The sequence below is a fragment of the Manacus vitellinus genome, unplaced genomic scaffold (assembly GCF_001715985.3).
Source record: "Manacus vitellinus isolate BGI_N305 unplaced genomic scaffold, ASM171598v3 scaffold_4_pilon, whole genome shotgun sequence".
Lineage (NCBI taxonomy): Eukaryota > Metazoa > Chordata > Aves > Passeriformes > Pipridae > Manacus > Manacus vitellinus.
Genome location: NW_021940604.1, coordinates 26,383,387 through 26,398,610, shown reverse-complemented (window position 1 = coordinate 26,398,610; position 15,224 = coordinate 26,383,387). Strand labels below are relative to the sequence as shown.

At 40.3% G+C, this 15,224-nt stretch overlaps 1 protein-coding gene across 1 annotated transcript in view; it reads right to left on the bottom strand.

The window, feature by feature from the left end:
* The window catches only part of ASCC3 (activating signal cointegrator 1 complex subunit 3), a 264,177-nt gene extending 255,744 nt beyond the window's left edge, over positions 1-8,433 (bottom strand). The window contains exon 1 of the mRNA XM_018078048.3: positions 8,385-8,433. The gene's annotated coding sequence lies outside the window, so the exon portion shown is untranslated. The remainder of the gene's footprint in view (positions 1-8,384) is intronic.
* Positions 8,434-15,224: the final 6,791 nt, after the last annotated feature.

The window sequence follows — 15,224 nt, the reverse complement described above, 5'->3', positions numbered from 1 at the left end:
CTACTATTTTCATCTTGATCCCCAACACGCAGCCCAGTCATCTCACCAGGGAATCTGTACAAGAAAATGTGCATTCTGAATACCGACCCCAAGAACTCCACGAATTCATACCCATGTAACTTGACAGTACTTCACTTGTCTACTGCGGCTATGTTTACAACACATACATAGGCAGACACTACTGCGCTTATAGGCAGAGAAGTACCACGCAAAGCCTAGAGCCCATTTCTTTCAGGGCATTTAGGCATGTGCACTGACATTTTTCTCTCCAAAACCAGTTGATATTTTGGATAGAAAACCAACAAGGTGAGAACATTTCTGAAGCCCGTGCCTGAATCATGCAGGAAGATTCAAGCTTCCCTTATGGCAGACACCCTTGTGGGACTGTGATGGACTGAAATGTCAGTAATGTCTTCAACATTGTCAAAATCCTAGGAAGACTTTTTGTCAAACTACAAGGAAGCAACTCCCTGTCTTCAACCACCTAAGCCTGACTGGAATTTGGACTGTGAAGGGGGACTTGAGATAAGATTATTGTCTAATCATCTCAAGTCTGAGGAGAAGTAAAAAAGGCCCAGGAAAGAAGAATGTATATGTGTTAAGAATCAGCTCTAGGTGGGCTCAGGGGATGGTGGAGAAGAAGGGTTTTGGGTGTGTGATGGTGAAATCTCTCCACACCAAACCAAAGGAGTAACGCCCTCACTCCGGAAAGCCCACGTACACACAGGACACTGATGTGAGAGGCAGTTGAGAAGGGTCATAAACCATCAAAGTACCCCCCGACTCATTCCTGAAGCCTTCCTCCACCAGAGGACTGCATGTGATCCAATGAGGTAATAAATCCAGAGCCTGTCACAAAAGACTCCCCCCCCAACCCCAGGGGAGGTGCCTGGCATTTCTTGAACATATATTAATCCACTGGACTCCATGTTTTGTGGGACCCCCACTACCAAGAAGACCAGAACCTGACCGAAGGGATGCCACAGGGTTACACAGAGTGGTGATACATCTTCTATTTTAATCTTTCTCTGTCACTTTCTTTCTTCCCCTCCCTCCTTTTCTTCTTCCTTTCTCTCTCTCTTTCACTGCCTTACATTTACTGTTAAATAAAACCAATACTATTGACTTTGGCATCTGGTCTCATTTGTACCTTAATTCAGGTAGAGGTATTTCTAACAACTTTAATAACTGGATCGTAATGGGGACTTAACCTCTAAACACAGTGTCTAATGGCCTTTGAGACCCTTTATAGCAGCAAAGATATTTGCATGGAACAGTACATGTGACACAGGCCCTGTGAAATGCCCACATCCTCTGAAACAGTAGCTGAATACAAGGTGTAATTCTGTGAAGTTTTTAAATTCCCAACAGGGATGTGTTCAAGCACACAAATCACTTACCAGATTTACAGACAACTAAACAAATGCCTCAAACTGTATTATCTCCCAGTTCTAAATAACTAGATGTTTATTATGCACTCAATACCATTATTATCCATCATAATTAACTCTGATTTCATTCAAAATGGGGTTTCAATCGGCTATAAAAGCACTGAAGCAGGATTTCTCATTTAGAGGAAATATTAAATTTTTTTTCATTAAGCAATTTTATTGATAATACTGGTAACAATATGGTAATGCAACCTGAAAAAAAATCCTGCAAGTGCTTAAAAATAAACTACAGAATTATTTTTCAGAACAGAAATATGCACAGTTTTAGACCAGTTAAGAAAGAAGCTGTAGATTCTATGGTACTTCTAGTAATGTACAAGAAAACTAATTTAATTGTCACGTACTAAAAGTATGGAAATGCCCTTCAAAAAGAAACACAGGTTCTGGCCAACTCTGGCTATCACTAAATGAAAAGTTCCCAAAATTATCAGCTATAAATAAGCTCATCCTACTTCCAACAGCTTTTGAGAGAGTAAGAATTTTTATCAATAGTTGCAATAAATAATAAAGAAATTTGTGGAAAATGACCGATTACATAAAAATAGGAACAACCTGATGTCATCGTCCACACAAATGCACCAATTTCATTAAGATAATACAAGTGTATTGTGTAATTTTAAGTGTTTGCTGTATTTAACAACATTCAGGTTTATTGCATTCATTTAATTTTTATATTAATGTTTGTAGTATTGTCTAAAAAACATCCTTTATGCTTTTCTACCATTCATTATTTTGTTTGATACTTATCATAGTTTTTGAGCAGAGAAGGAGTCAGAAAGTCATGACAGTTTGCAGAAAACTCTCTAGTTAGTATCTTCCCAATCATACACTGCAACTGGGAGCTGAAAGCTGTGCATTTCATTCAAAATTCTTCTCTCTAATAAGTGTTTAAATTTTGAATATACTAAGATAATGCTAATAAAATGTCACAGATAAGTATCCCCTGAATTTTAGCTATTAGGCTGCTGCATTTAAGACCTCGATCGATATGTTTAATACACATATTTAAACTTTGCTAAGTTTAAGTAGATTTTAGCACTGCTATTCCTCAGTCTTTCTAAACTTACTCCTAGAAGTCTACCTCAGTTTTTCTTATCAATGTGGCAGTACCAAACTGCCAAAGACTCTTAGTCCCCAGTAACTCCTAATTTCCTAAAAAACATCATGATTTAGGAATATAGAGAATGTCAAGATTTTTAACAAAACTCTCTGGGAATACAAAATAATCAAGATAATTTTTCCCAAATCTCCAAACTTTTAAGGTATATACAAAACATACAGATCTACACAACACAAAATAGACAAATTCTACCAATTTTGTTTTCTGACCACACTTTGGTATTTTGAGGGGGTATCAGTTACTGGACAGCTTATTACTGCTTGTTGCATAAAACAGGTAACATGAAATCTGACATGCCTTCTCTTTCAAAGTGACTTCTAGCTCATTCTCTAAGTGAGAGGACTTACCAATCATCTCTGCAGATGACAGAAGAGAGGACTTTCAGAGATCCTCTTTAGTCTTCCCTAATCTTTTGAGGAGAGGACAAATTAGAATAATCATTAAGATTGGAAAATACCTTCAAGTTCATCAAGTCCAATCTCTGACTGAATACCACCATGACCACTAAACCATATCACAAAGTGCCACATCTACTTGTGTTTTAACAACTTGATCCACCATAGAGCAGCAGCTAAGAATAATGCCTTCCTATTTCTTGAATAAATTCATCAGAATTGTTTCCAAACTCACTGAGCCAATCAGCTCAGCAGTCCTCAACAGTTTCAAAGAAAGGAGTGGTTGACTTAGACATAAATGTTTCCATCTATGTTTTACAAAATAGTCTGTACAAAGTTATCTACTTATTCTCACAACTTACTCAGAATCCAATTTACAGCTGCAAAACTAAAATTTACCTGACAAATGCTTCAATCACCAACCCATCACTCCACAATCATCTATTCTTACTGTATGACCTGTTTGTTATTAAGATTCAGGCCTGTAATATCAGATTCAGTCTATTTTTCAGGCCAAACATCCAACATGCCTTTGGGCAAGCAGGAGTAGCAGATGGCTCAGAGTAAATACATGCCTTATGATGGGAAAAGCTAGGGAGGTGTATAATCCATATCCATGAGCTCCACATACAAGGGGAGATCTAGCAACTTTTCTATCCCTAAATATCAGTCAGGTAAAATATTCTCCATCTTCCTTTTAAAGTTATTCTTCTGCAGCATCCACAAGACTTAATAAGACAGAAAAAGAACATGAGTTTTAATTTGCATCTGAGAGATGTGCTCGGTGACAGGCTGGCCACCAAACTCTAGTCCACCTATCAATGTACTCAGTAGAACACAGGAAACACCACCTGCCCTCTCAGCAAGTACAAACTGGTAAATACTCAAGCAGTCCAGCATTGCAACCGTAGCCTAATCAAGTCTTTCTTGGCTTCTCTCTAGTCTAGTGGATATTCATTGAACTATACAAAGTTGTGTACAACTTCAAGAGGAATATCTATACCAAGTGACTAGAATAACCTCAAGAAATACTGGGCATAGGGATCTTTCACACCACTGGTTAATTCAGTGAGCACTGTTATGACAGAACCACAGTGTGCTGCTATTGCTTCCTTCCGGCACACTTTTAGGTGCCTGTGCAGTGTTGGGGTGGGTTGATCCCAGCAAGCAGCTATGCAGGTGCTTGCTCACCACCACCACCCACCCCGCCCCACCCCAGTGGAACAGGGCAGAAAATAGAAAGAAAAGACAAAAACTTACAAGTTGAGATAGAGAATAGTTTAATAGAGAAGGAAAGGAAAAACATTGCACAAGTGAAGAAACAAAAGTTCACCACATCCAACAGGCTGACCAATGCCCCAAACTCCACTTTACCAACCTCCAAACAATAGACACCTTGGAAGCAAAAAACCACCCTTTCTTCTTCCTCTACCACTGTTTTTATTTCTGAGCATGTCAATACACAGTACAGTATATCCCACCAGCCAGTTTGGGTTTACTATCCAAGCTGCATCCCCATATAACCTCTTGCCCACCCTGAGCACACTCGCTGGGCAGGCAGAGTGGGAGAAAAAAAGCCTTGATGCTGTGCAGACCAGCAGCAGCCAAAACATTGGTGTGTTATCTATCAACATTGTTTTAGCCGCATTTCTCAAGCACTACAAATATGATGAAAGTTAACTCCTAAACCTAGTATAGGAATGTACTTGCATTGCCTTTGTGCAGAGGTGATTCAATTCCTCAGAGAGAGATAAGCATAAAGAATGCTCTGACTGTAGATCCCCTCAGGGACTGTGCTTGAAATAAACACAAAATCTCTCCTTTCTGTGATGTGATGAGGTGTTTAGAAAGCAAGAATGGGTACATACAGAGTGACTGACTATTGCTCATAATGTAGGAATAAAGAGGTACATGATAAAACTCATTACTAAGGTGAAAATAATACCAAATTGAATGCCTTCCCTGTGTAGAACATAATTAAATTTGGGAATTCATTGCCACAGGATGGCAAAAAGACTAAAAGTTCAAGTATGCTTAGATGAATTAATGGAAATCAAATGTCTTGGTAGCTACTGAACTCAACATCTTAAAAGCTGATAATCAGTTATTTAAATCACTGACTACTGAAAGGTAATATGAAAGTGAAGGTATAATTGGATTTGTTTCCCATTTCTTCTCAATACATTACCTAAGCATCTGCACTGGCTGCTAAAGGAGAGAGACTAGACAAACATTTTGTTTGAAAACAGAGCTATAGATGTGATGACAACAGAGATTCTGAGGATTACAGTTTGGGATTTAGGAGCCTAATGTCTCTCAACCCATTTGTGGGTCCTACCCTTGGTTTCTTCTCTTTTTAGTTCAGACAACAGTTATCATATTTCTAACAACTTCCAACTACACTTCATAGGTAATCTGTTAAACTGCTTTTGATTAGATAAGTTTGTCTAAACTAGAGAGTAGATTCTGGTTTCAGTTCTTTCTTCAAACATTAAAGCGTAATTCAGTTTAAGAAAATGTGTAGGCTAGAAAGTGCTCAAGACCAATTTCAGCAATTGTTACTATAAACAATTTACCAAGAAAACACTATGCTGTTATTTGGAGTAATGGGAACTCAATTTTCTATGGGGAAATTTTTGTAGAAGGGAGAAAGAAACCTGTTCAGCAGTCAAAACACTAATATGTGCTAGAATTAATCCCAAATTTAAAGCTTTCAAATAAACCTTATATTGTAACTAACCAGCAAAAGACAACATGTATCTGCCCTTCCCCCAACCACCTCCACACTCCAATAGCAGCTCCTATGAGTATGTAAGACAAGAGGAATGAAACACACAGGAATAACATGGACCAGCCTGAGCTCAGTTCAGTATTTATAATGGATAACATTTTTCAAAGGAACTGTTGTAGCTCAACACAAACCTGCAGAAACATACACTGGTACTTTGTGAAAAACAAATTTGCTCATAACCTTGTAAAAAAAGGTTTTACAAGTTCTTACTGAAAACAGAATTAATACTGCACTTAACAAAACTGTAAATGATACTGAGAAGCAAGAGACTGCAATTATTTTAGGGGCCAAATTACAATTATCTTAAAAGAACCATATCCAACATGAACAGTAAAACATATGATAAACAAGGTAAGAAACCACAAAAACAGAGGATACAAAGAAACAACACATTAGTTGTAGTTCTGCAGAAACTCATCTACAGACTACAGCAAGTGACAATCACCACATCATTTGTAACACTGAAAATACGGACATGGAAAGACAGTAAACATTTAATATTTAAATACAAGAGTGAGGCACTAAAATATACCAAGTTGTCCTTTCCACTAGTCAGTATTAAAGACTCCATTAGAGTACTGCTGTCTTTGTTGTACACCCTGTCTCTACAAAGACACATACCAGCCTAGAAGGATGCAGTGGAGGATAACAAAAATGACCAACAATGTAAAGTAATTACCAACAAAGAAACACACAACAAATTCAGATCATATAGGTATTGTATTTCAAATACATACATGTTAGCTGTAGAAAGAACAAGAAGAAAACAAAGGGGTGAAAAAGAGCAGTGTGTACTCCTCTTTAACAGAAAGCCTACGCAAGAATCACAAAATCACATGATCAGAGGGTTGGAAGGGGCTCCAGTGGATCATCTGGTCCAACCTCTCTGCTCAAGCAGAGTTGTCCTAAAGCAAACTGCACAGTGCAGGCAGTTCTTGAGTATGTCCAGTGAGGAAGACTCCACAACACCTCTGGGCAATCTGTTCCAGTGCACAGTCACCCACACAGTGAAGTTCTTCCTCAGGTACAGGTGGAACTTCCTGTGTATCATTTTCTTCTCACTCTCTCGTCCTATTGCTTGGCACCACTGAGAAGAGCCTGGTTCCATCCTCTTGACACCCTCCCTTCAGATACTTATAAACATTTATGAGACCCCCTCTCAAGCTGTCTCTTCACAAGGCTGAACAGGCCCAACTCCCCCAGCCGCTTCTCAGGAGATGCTCCTTCCCCTTAATCATCTTCATAGCCCTCCCCTGGACCCACTCCAGAAGCTTCAGGTTTAGCTTCAAAGCATGTTCCATAAACACAGAACTGTCAGAAAATATTGTCATTTGGCAGTTTCCCGCCTTCTCTTTGATTCAGTGGAATCAGTGACGTCAACTCTTCCAAAGTCCTAGCTTTTAGAGAAAACTGAGGTCTAACACTTAAACTAGTTTCTACAATTTGTAAAGACCTAGCTGGGAGCTGGTCTGTATTCCCACATAAATGGGAAGAGAGTTTCTCCAAATACCTACATACGTAACTCTAAGATAATGCAAGTTTACTCTGCCGTGGCCAGAAGCAAGTCAGATCCAAAGGAAATTAATCTGCTGAAAACCAGCATGTGTTTAATAAGACACACCACCTCACTGATATAATCAATGCTGTCTTCACAGGAAGGCCTGTTTGTATCTGAACTGATGGTTGGTTTGGTTTTCTTCCTCCTAAAAGTTTATCTCTGCAATCTACCCTGTGGACATATGCAACCTTTGTTGCAATTTCCTGGAACTTCCAATATTTTTCCTACTCATTGACTAAACTCAAGTCAAGTCTATCCTCAGTAAAGTAACTAAGCTTGACTATTAGATCTCTTCTCTGCAAAAATTAAGGCTACCAGTTCCATTTCAGTAGCACTGTTTTTCAGTTGTTTAAAAAGCCAAAAGACTTGGAGGACCTACACAGATGTTAATCCATTAAAAACAATAGCAAAATCTAAACTCAGAACTCGTAAAAGGTTCTAATCAAAGGTATTATTTGAATTCCAACACGATACACACTCCTGAAGCACCTCTGGTGCAAGCCTTAGACTGTCATGGTTTATTAGCACAGCTGTCAGTTCACCACCAGCAACCGAAACGAAGCAAGCAGTGTTAGAAAGCGAGAAACGTTCTACATGACCACGTGCTGGTTTTTTCATTCTTCATTTCTAGTTCCCTACATTTATTAATAGCCGTGGTAAGCACTGGAAGCGCGTTCGACACCCACGCGTTTCCCCCCCGGTCGTTCCCGTTTCCACGAGCGCACCGTGGCCAAGCCCAGCAGGCGCACGGAGAGCGCCCGGCACCGGGCCCTCCGCAGCGACCTTGCACCACGCGCGGCGGAGCGCGGTGGGCACAGCGGGGGCACTGCGACCCCGGCACTGCGAGCCCCGGCCCGCCGGCCCGGGCTCCCGCGTGGCACGGGCAGGGCCTGCCCGCCCGCCCGGCGCTCCCGCCCCTCACCAGGGGGGCCAGACCGCGGCCCCGCGCCAGCCGCCGCGCAGAGCAAACTTCCCCCCGCCCGCCGGAGGGCACCGAGCCCCGCGCCCCCCCGATCCCCCGGCACCCCCTGGCGCCCCGCCGCGCCGCCCGACCCCGCCCGCCGCGCACCTGCCTTACGGCTCCGCCGGGCCCGCTGCCGCCAACAGCCGGCGCGGCGCGACACTGCCGTACAGCGAGCAGGCGGGGCGGTGTCCGGGCCGGCCCGTGGGGCTCCATGGCCTGGGCTGTGCTTGTCTCCGTGCCTGTGCTAGTACCATTGCCCCCGTACCAGTGGCACTGCCCCCGCCCCCGGCCGGGCTCTCCGCGCCGCTCACCCCCGGCGCCGTGCACAGGCCTACCTCGGCTCCAGGCTCGCCCCTGCCGCCCTCTCTGTGCAGACAAAACGTGGCTCTCCCGGGGGTGCTGAGGCTGCTGCGCCCGCGCCAGTTATTCCCTTCGTGGTCAGATACAGCCTGGGGGCAGCTCCCGGTAGCATGTCACAGAATCACAGGATCAGATGGCAAAGAACTATTGAGATCATCGAGTCCAACCTATGACCGAACACCACCCTGTGAACTAGACCATGGCACCAAGTGCCACGTCCAGTCTTTCCTTAAACACCTCCAGGGATGGTGACTCCACCACCTCCCTGGGCAGCCCATTCGAGTGTTTAACAACTCTCTCAGTGAAGAAATTCTTCCTGAACTTCCCCTGGTGCAGCTTGAGGCCATTTCCTCTTGTCCTGTCACTAGTTGCCTGGGAGAAGAGACCAACCCCTGCCTGGCTACAACCTCCTTTCAGGTAGTTGTAGAGAGTGATAAGGTCATCTCTGAACCTCCTCCAGGCTAAACAACCCCAGCTCTCTCAGCCACTCCTCCCTCATAGGACCGGTTCTCCTTCTCCTCTCTCAGTGCCTTGGACACCAGACATGGTGTCCGTGGCCATCAGCCCTTAGTGCTCTTTAGTAGCTCAGCTACTGTCACACACTTAATTCTTGCCAAACCACGGATATACATAAGCATGTGCTTTAAGAGCTTTTCCACCTTTACTGATCCAGTTTTGTGTGTTCCTGAGCAATGGGGTTTCAAATCCAAAGGCACTGTAGTAAAATGATACCAAAGACCGAGCTGTGCACAGAGAGGGGGAAAGAAGAATAAGTGTCAGACAATTTTAGGGCAAAACCAACTTGCAAGGGAAAAAACACTCACTCTGGAGTGCTTGGGTATCCATCTGCAGATATACTGGGACAGTTGTTAGCATTCAGGTGATTATTTATGACTTCTGTCTTTTGAAGTGTGTTATGTTTGGTCTTACCAAGCATGTAAGAGCATGACCTTCGCAGATCACTGAACTGCTTCCATCTCTGCAATTCAAGCAAGTGTTCAGCTCATCTAAAAGAAGGCAAACACTCGTGCATGGATGTATGTGCCAGTGTGCGTACTTGTACAGTTGGTGATGTTCGACAGCACACTTCCAAGAAAAAAAGAAACATGCTCCATCGCATGCTAAAAAAGAGGGAACTTTTTTAGCACTATACAGTATCTCAGGTTTGGTAGATGGTGATGTGAAACTGGTTATAATGTTTCCATATGACTTATCCTTAGAGTGACTAGTCAAAACACTGGAAAGTGCCACTTGGATTCAGTCATCATGTTATTAAAAATCTTCATGCTGAACTAGCAAAGAGTAAGTATATGTAAGTATATATCGAGCTTAAGGTAAAACACATCATGCTGCAGTCACTTGGCTACTAGACAACTGTTAAAGGAAGTTAGAACCAATGCAGCCTGAAACAAGCCCAGACAAATTCTAAGACCCTGCACCATCAGGTTAATACAAAGATGGAGGTCTTCTACTAGTGGCAAAAAACCAGTAAATTATATTTACTGGGTTACATTGATTTTCTCATCTTGGAGAATGTTGAAACACTAAATTTTTGTAGCTCTTTTGTTCTTCTTGACATTCACTTTCCAGCAGACATTAGGAACATACCACAGCCTTACTATGACTTAGCTTTCAAAGACAAATGCACAAATATGCTAACCCATTACTGTTCCAAATCTTAAATTATTTTTAAGCAAGTTTTTTAAATAAGTGGCTTATGTTCTCTTTTGTATTAATACTGAATGTATGTGTAAGGTGATGTTTTATAAAAAAAGATATTATCTGTTAGATCTTTAGAGGACTAGAAGTGTCAGACATTGCATGGAATTAATTTTATTAAATGCAGATAACTTAACATAGGCTTAATATGTGCCTCAGGAAAAGAATTCTCATTTTCTTCTGTATGTACTAATTTTTTGGAAGATATATGATGTATGACAGTGTTAAAAATTTAGTTATAGAGAGAAGGCTTTGTCTTAAGAAAATTACATTCCTGTTATACAGAAATCTGTGCCTGCGTTCAACTTAACATTTCTTAAGAATCAATGGAATCACACAGATTCTTTCCATCTCTCCCAGAGATCTGATGAGTCATACTGTAAAAGTGCCAATGCTTCTCAATTATCTGTAAAGGGAGCATGAGATGTCCAGCTGAGGTGTAAATGTGTATATGTTAATGTAATGCCTAAAGTTAGCTATGGGGAGATACAAAAGGTGAATTCAATTTCAACCTATTTATGGACTAAGATGGACAGAAATGTAAATTCTGGAATGAACTTAAGAGGAACTTGCTCCTCAGGGAAAAAATAGTTTTTCTTCTTAATTCTTACATCATTTGTTTGATGTCCACACCTTAAATAATCCTTTGTTTATTCTCTTTTGTGTTGTACCAGATCTTTGGCAGCATTTCAATATTCGTTAATATCTAAATCTCCAGCTCACTATCTTGTCTTTTGCTTAAATGTTGCACCTCTTGCACGTTCAATAAAAAGGTGTAAAAATGTCTCTCTCTGTCTTTTGCATCAAATCCTTCCAGCACAGCCATGTGCGAAGTTCTAGCTCAAAGCCCCTGAGATGAACTCAGTGGATTCTAATGGTGCTCATGGTGCTATTAATGCCAAGGTCATGGGTTTGATCGCAGTAAGGGCCAGTCATTAAGAGCTGGACTCAATGATCCTTGTGGGTCCCTTCCAACTCAGAATATTCTGTGATTCTGTGAATGTTAGAAATATGTTTCGGTGAAGTAAGGACCAAAACTGCAGAATCTGAGAAGCAAGAAATATATCTGATTTTAAGTTTACAAAATACCATGCAAATTTACACGAGTTAATTGCCTACTATATTCCTCGTTTCATGTGTTTGTTAACCACACAGTATTGCATTCGGAGTTAAACAAGCATTGCTGATGTGAAGAACAATGGGTACTCACAAGACCCAATCCCCAGTTTATGGTCACTGTGAGTACTACCAGCTGGTGACACACGAATTATTATCTGTAAAAGCATTATAATTTATGGGCTATTGAATTGACTCTTTTGTTTCTTTTTAACAACTAAAAATTAATGCTAATATGTGAACCATGAATTTTACAGTTAGTTGAAGAATACTTCAGATTCATAGAAGAAATGGATTAGTAATTAAAATGACCTCGTCTTTACTTCAACAACAGAAAACTTACTAAATCATCGTGTTCCAAAAAATTCAACAAATTCAACTTCTGTCGAAATTGTAGGACAAACCTGGCAGATGTCCTTGACTCACTGTTAAACTCTATTGTGATGAGAGTATCAAGTGTTCAAAACTAAGTGCTCTTTGCAGATGTCACTGTTACCAACACTGGAAGAAAAATTTTAAATCAATGTTATTATGTGACAATAATGCAACTTGCTCAGAAAGCATTCGAAATCTCTATTACCCATGATTACAAAGTAATCATATTGTGCATGGCCACAACTGCAATGCTAGCAAAATTCCATGCAATGGAGATACTGTTATTCAAATGAGCTGTTATTCTTTACAGTGATCTTGTTCCCATAGCTTTTAATACTTTATTTAAAAATCACTGGAAAGGGGAGTGACCCTGGCTGGATGCCAGGTACCCACTGAAGCCGCTCTATCACTCCACTTCTTGCCTGGGCAGGGCAGAGAAGATATAACAAAAGGCTCATGGGTTGAGATAAGGACAGGGAGAGATCACTCAGCAATTACTATCATGGGCAAAACAGTTACATAAAAATTCATAATTCAAGTTTGTTCCTCAAGACCTGAGGCTTTTACAGTGTCATGCACACTACGTAAAAGGGGTATATTGTCTCCATTATTACTGGTTCTTATACATTGTTATCTCACTTCAATCTATTTATGTTGTCTTCTACGAGATATGAATGTAACAGGATTTAACCCCCAGTTACTTCACTTTAACACAGTGATTTTTCAGAGCAATCTTTTATTTTGTCCATGGTTTTTCAGGTTAATAAAGCAGCTTGATACTTCTCCTGTGCTGGTGAATATCAGTGTATCTAGCTGTTTCTTATTAGTCTCCATTTATGATTATTTGTAATTTCTTAAGCGTGTTTAGAAGTGACACAGCATTGCTTGCTTCACAGGTATGGATAAAGAGTATAGAAGCGTCATACACATTCTCATAATTTAACAGAATTCTTCAGTGGTAGCGGGCAAGTTTTCTTTCTTTCTTTCGTTCTTTTTTTCCCCCTTTCTTTCTTCCTGTTGTGGAGCCCAAATTTAAACAGTTACAAACTTCCTAGTAATCCCTACTGCTACAATTTTAATTATTGCTAATAGAATTAATTATGAATGATTAATATTTACATATATATCAATTGAATAGGGAATACAGTATTATTTTGCTTTTTTTTTCTTTCAGAAAACAGTGGCCTTTTATTTCCTTTTAAAAATAAATACGCCATAATCTAATGGAAAATTTATATTATTATATCTAACAAGAATCCTGAACTTAGAAAACATCAAAGATATTTTAAAAGATTTTCCAGTAGGTAGTAGGGTCTTCTTTAGACATCATGTTTCTGTACCTTGGTTATGTGTCTAGCCGGATCCATGCTTCCATAATTTCAAGATGAATGCACCATATATCATGTTTTGTGAATTTGCATTGACATATTTGCCAGCTTTTTATCGGAGGAAAATGAAAAAAGAAAGTAAACCCAATGAAAATATCTATTCATTTTGAACATGGAATGCGTAACCTTTGTTTTGTGAAATTCACTATATGCAAAAAAGAATAGACTAGACTAGACTAGACTAGGCTAGACTAGACTAGACTAGACTAGACTAGAATAGAATAGAATAGAATGCTTCAGTCACAAGGGACCTACATCAATCATCCAGTCCAACTGTCTGAGCAATTCAGGGCTGACCAAGTTAAAGCAAGTTATTAAAGACATTGTCCAAATGCCTCTTAAACACTGACAGGCTTGGGCATCGACCACCTCTCTAGGAAGCCTGCTCCAGTGTTTGACCACCCTCATGGTAAAGAAATGCTTCCTGATGTCCAGTCTAAACCTCCCCTGACATAGGTTTAAACTGTTCCCATATATTCTATCACTGAATCCCAGGGAGGAGACCTCAGCTCCTACCTCTCCAGTTCCCCTCCTCATTGAGAGAAATGAGGTCTCCTGTCAGTCTCCTTTCCTCCAAACTAGACAAGCCTGAAGTCCTCATCTGCTCTTCACAGGACATGCCTTCCAGCCCTTGCACCAGTTCTGTACCCCTCCTCTAGACGCATTCAAGGACCTTCACATGTTGTGGGGCCCAGAACTTCAAACGGCACTACAGATGAGGCCTCCCCAATGCTCAATACAGCGGGATAATCACTTCTGCTGACCATCTGGTTGTGTTGTGTTTGATTCATCCCAGGATGCGATTTGCTATCCAGGATGCCAGGACACACTGCTGCCTCATATTGGGTCCACTGCTGGCCAGCACTGCTAGACCCCTTTCTGCAGGACTGCTCTCTAACCATTCCTCTCCCAATTTATACTTATATGAAACTTATATTTATACTTATATAAAAAACTTTGAAGAAAATGACATTTGAAGCAGCCAAATTATTTGCAGATTTTAGACTTGGTGAGAGATACTAACAGGTTTGAGAACTTGTAACTTGTCTAAGTGTTGATATGACAGTCTCTTGCCAGAGAGAGGTGATCTGTTGGATAATGTCTAGGGTAAACAGTCATGAAGTATAGAACTATTAGAAACAATTAAGCCCAGGGAGAATGCTAGAACTGAATCTGTTGTTTCATAATTTGTTAATTTCTTTTTAAAATCATTTATAAACAGAAAAAACTATGTGTGTGTCATGATTGAGACCTGCTCAGAATTACAATTCAGACAGAATCTATGTTGGTCTGAGTATATAGATGGTGTCTAATTTCTTCCTCATTCCTTTGTTAGTGATTTTGAAAGAATACACATTAAACAATTCTTTTATATACATAATTTCAGTGTGGTGCTCAAGTGAATTGAGATGAAATGTTGAATCACCATGGTCAACAGGCTGCACTTCATACCCATTTAGGCTGATCCTGATTGCTAATATTGTAGAACCAAATTTGGAACCTGGTAGGTGGGCCTTACCTGTCATCTTTTGGTTTTTTTGATCTTTCTTCTATATGCCCTGGTGGCACATACAAAAAGTTGTAGAACTGGTTCTCCGCCTCAATTGTACTACTGCAATGATTCATACTATTTTTCAAAGAAGAGCAGCTGAAAAAAGTAGTTTGTTGAAGAAAGTATCAATATCTTATCTCTAAATACTGAATAATGCTGAAGAAAAGGAAATGTAAGTAGTTGATTCACATGGTTTTGGGAAAAAATACTAGAAAAAGCAACATCATTACAGCCCCCCCCCCTTCTTATATCAAGCCAAGAATGCTTAGGGCTAGTCTTCAGTATTGTTTACCTCAGAATATAAGCACTCTATGTTTCCAATATGATGTGTTCCTCAAAAACAAGGTGGTTGTGTTGTAGTTTATGTGGTCTGAAGGTGATACTTACTTAGACCAGATCAAATTAATCTAGTCACCTCAAAAATTGTAAAATTTT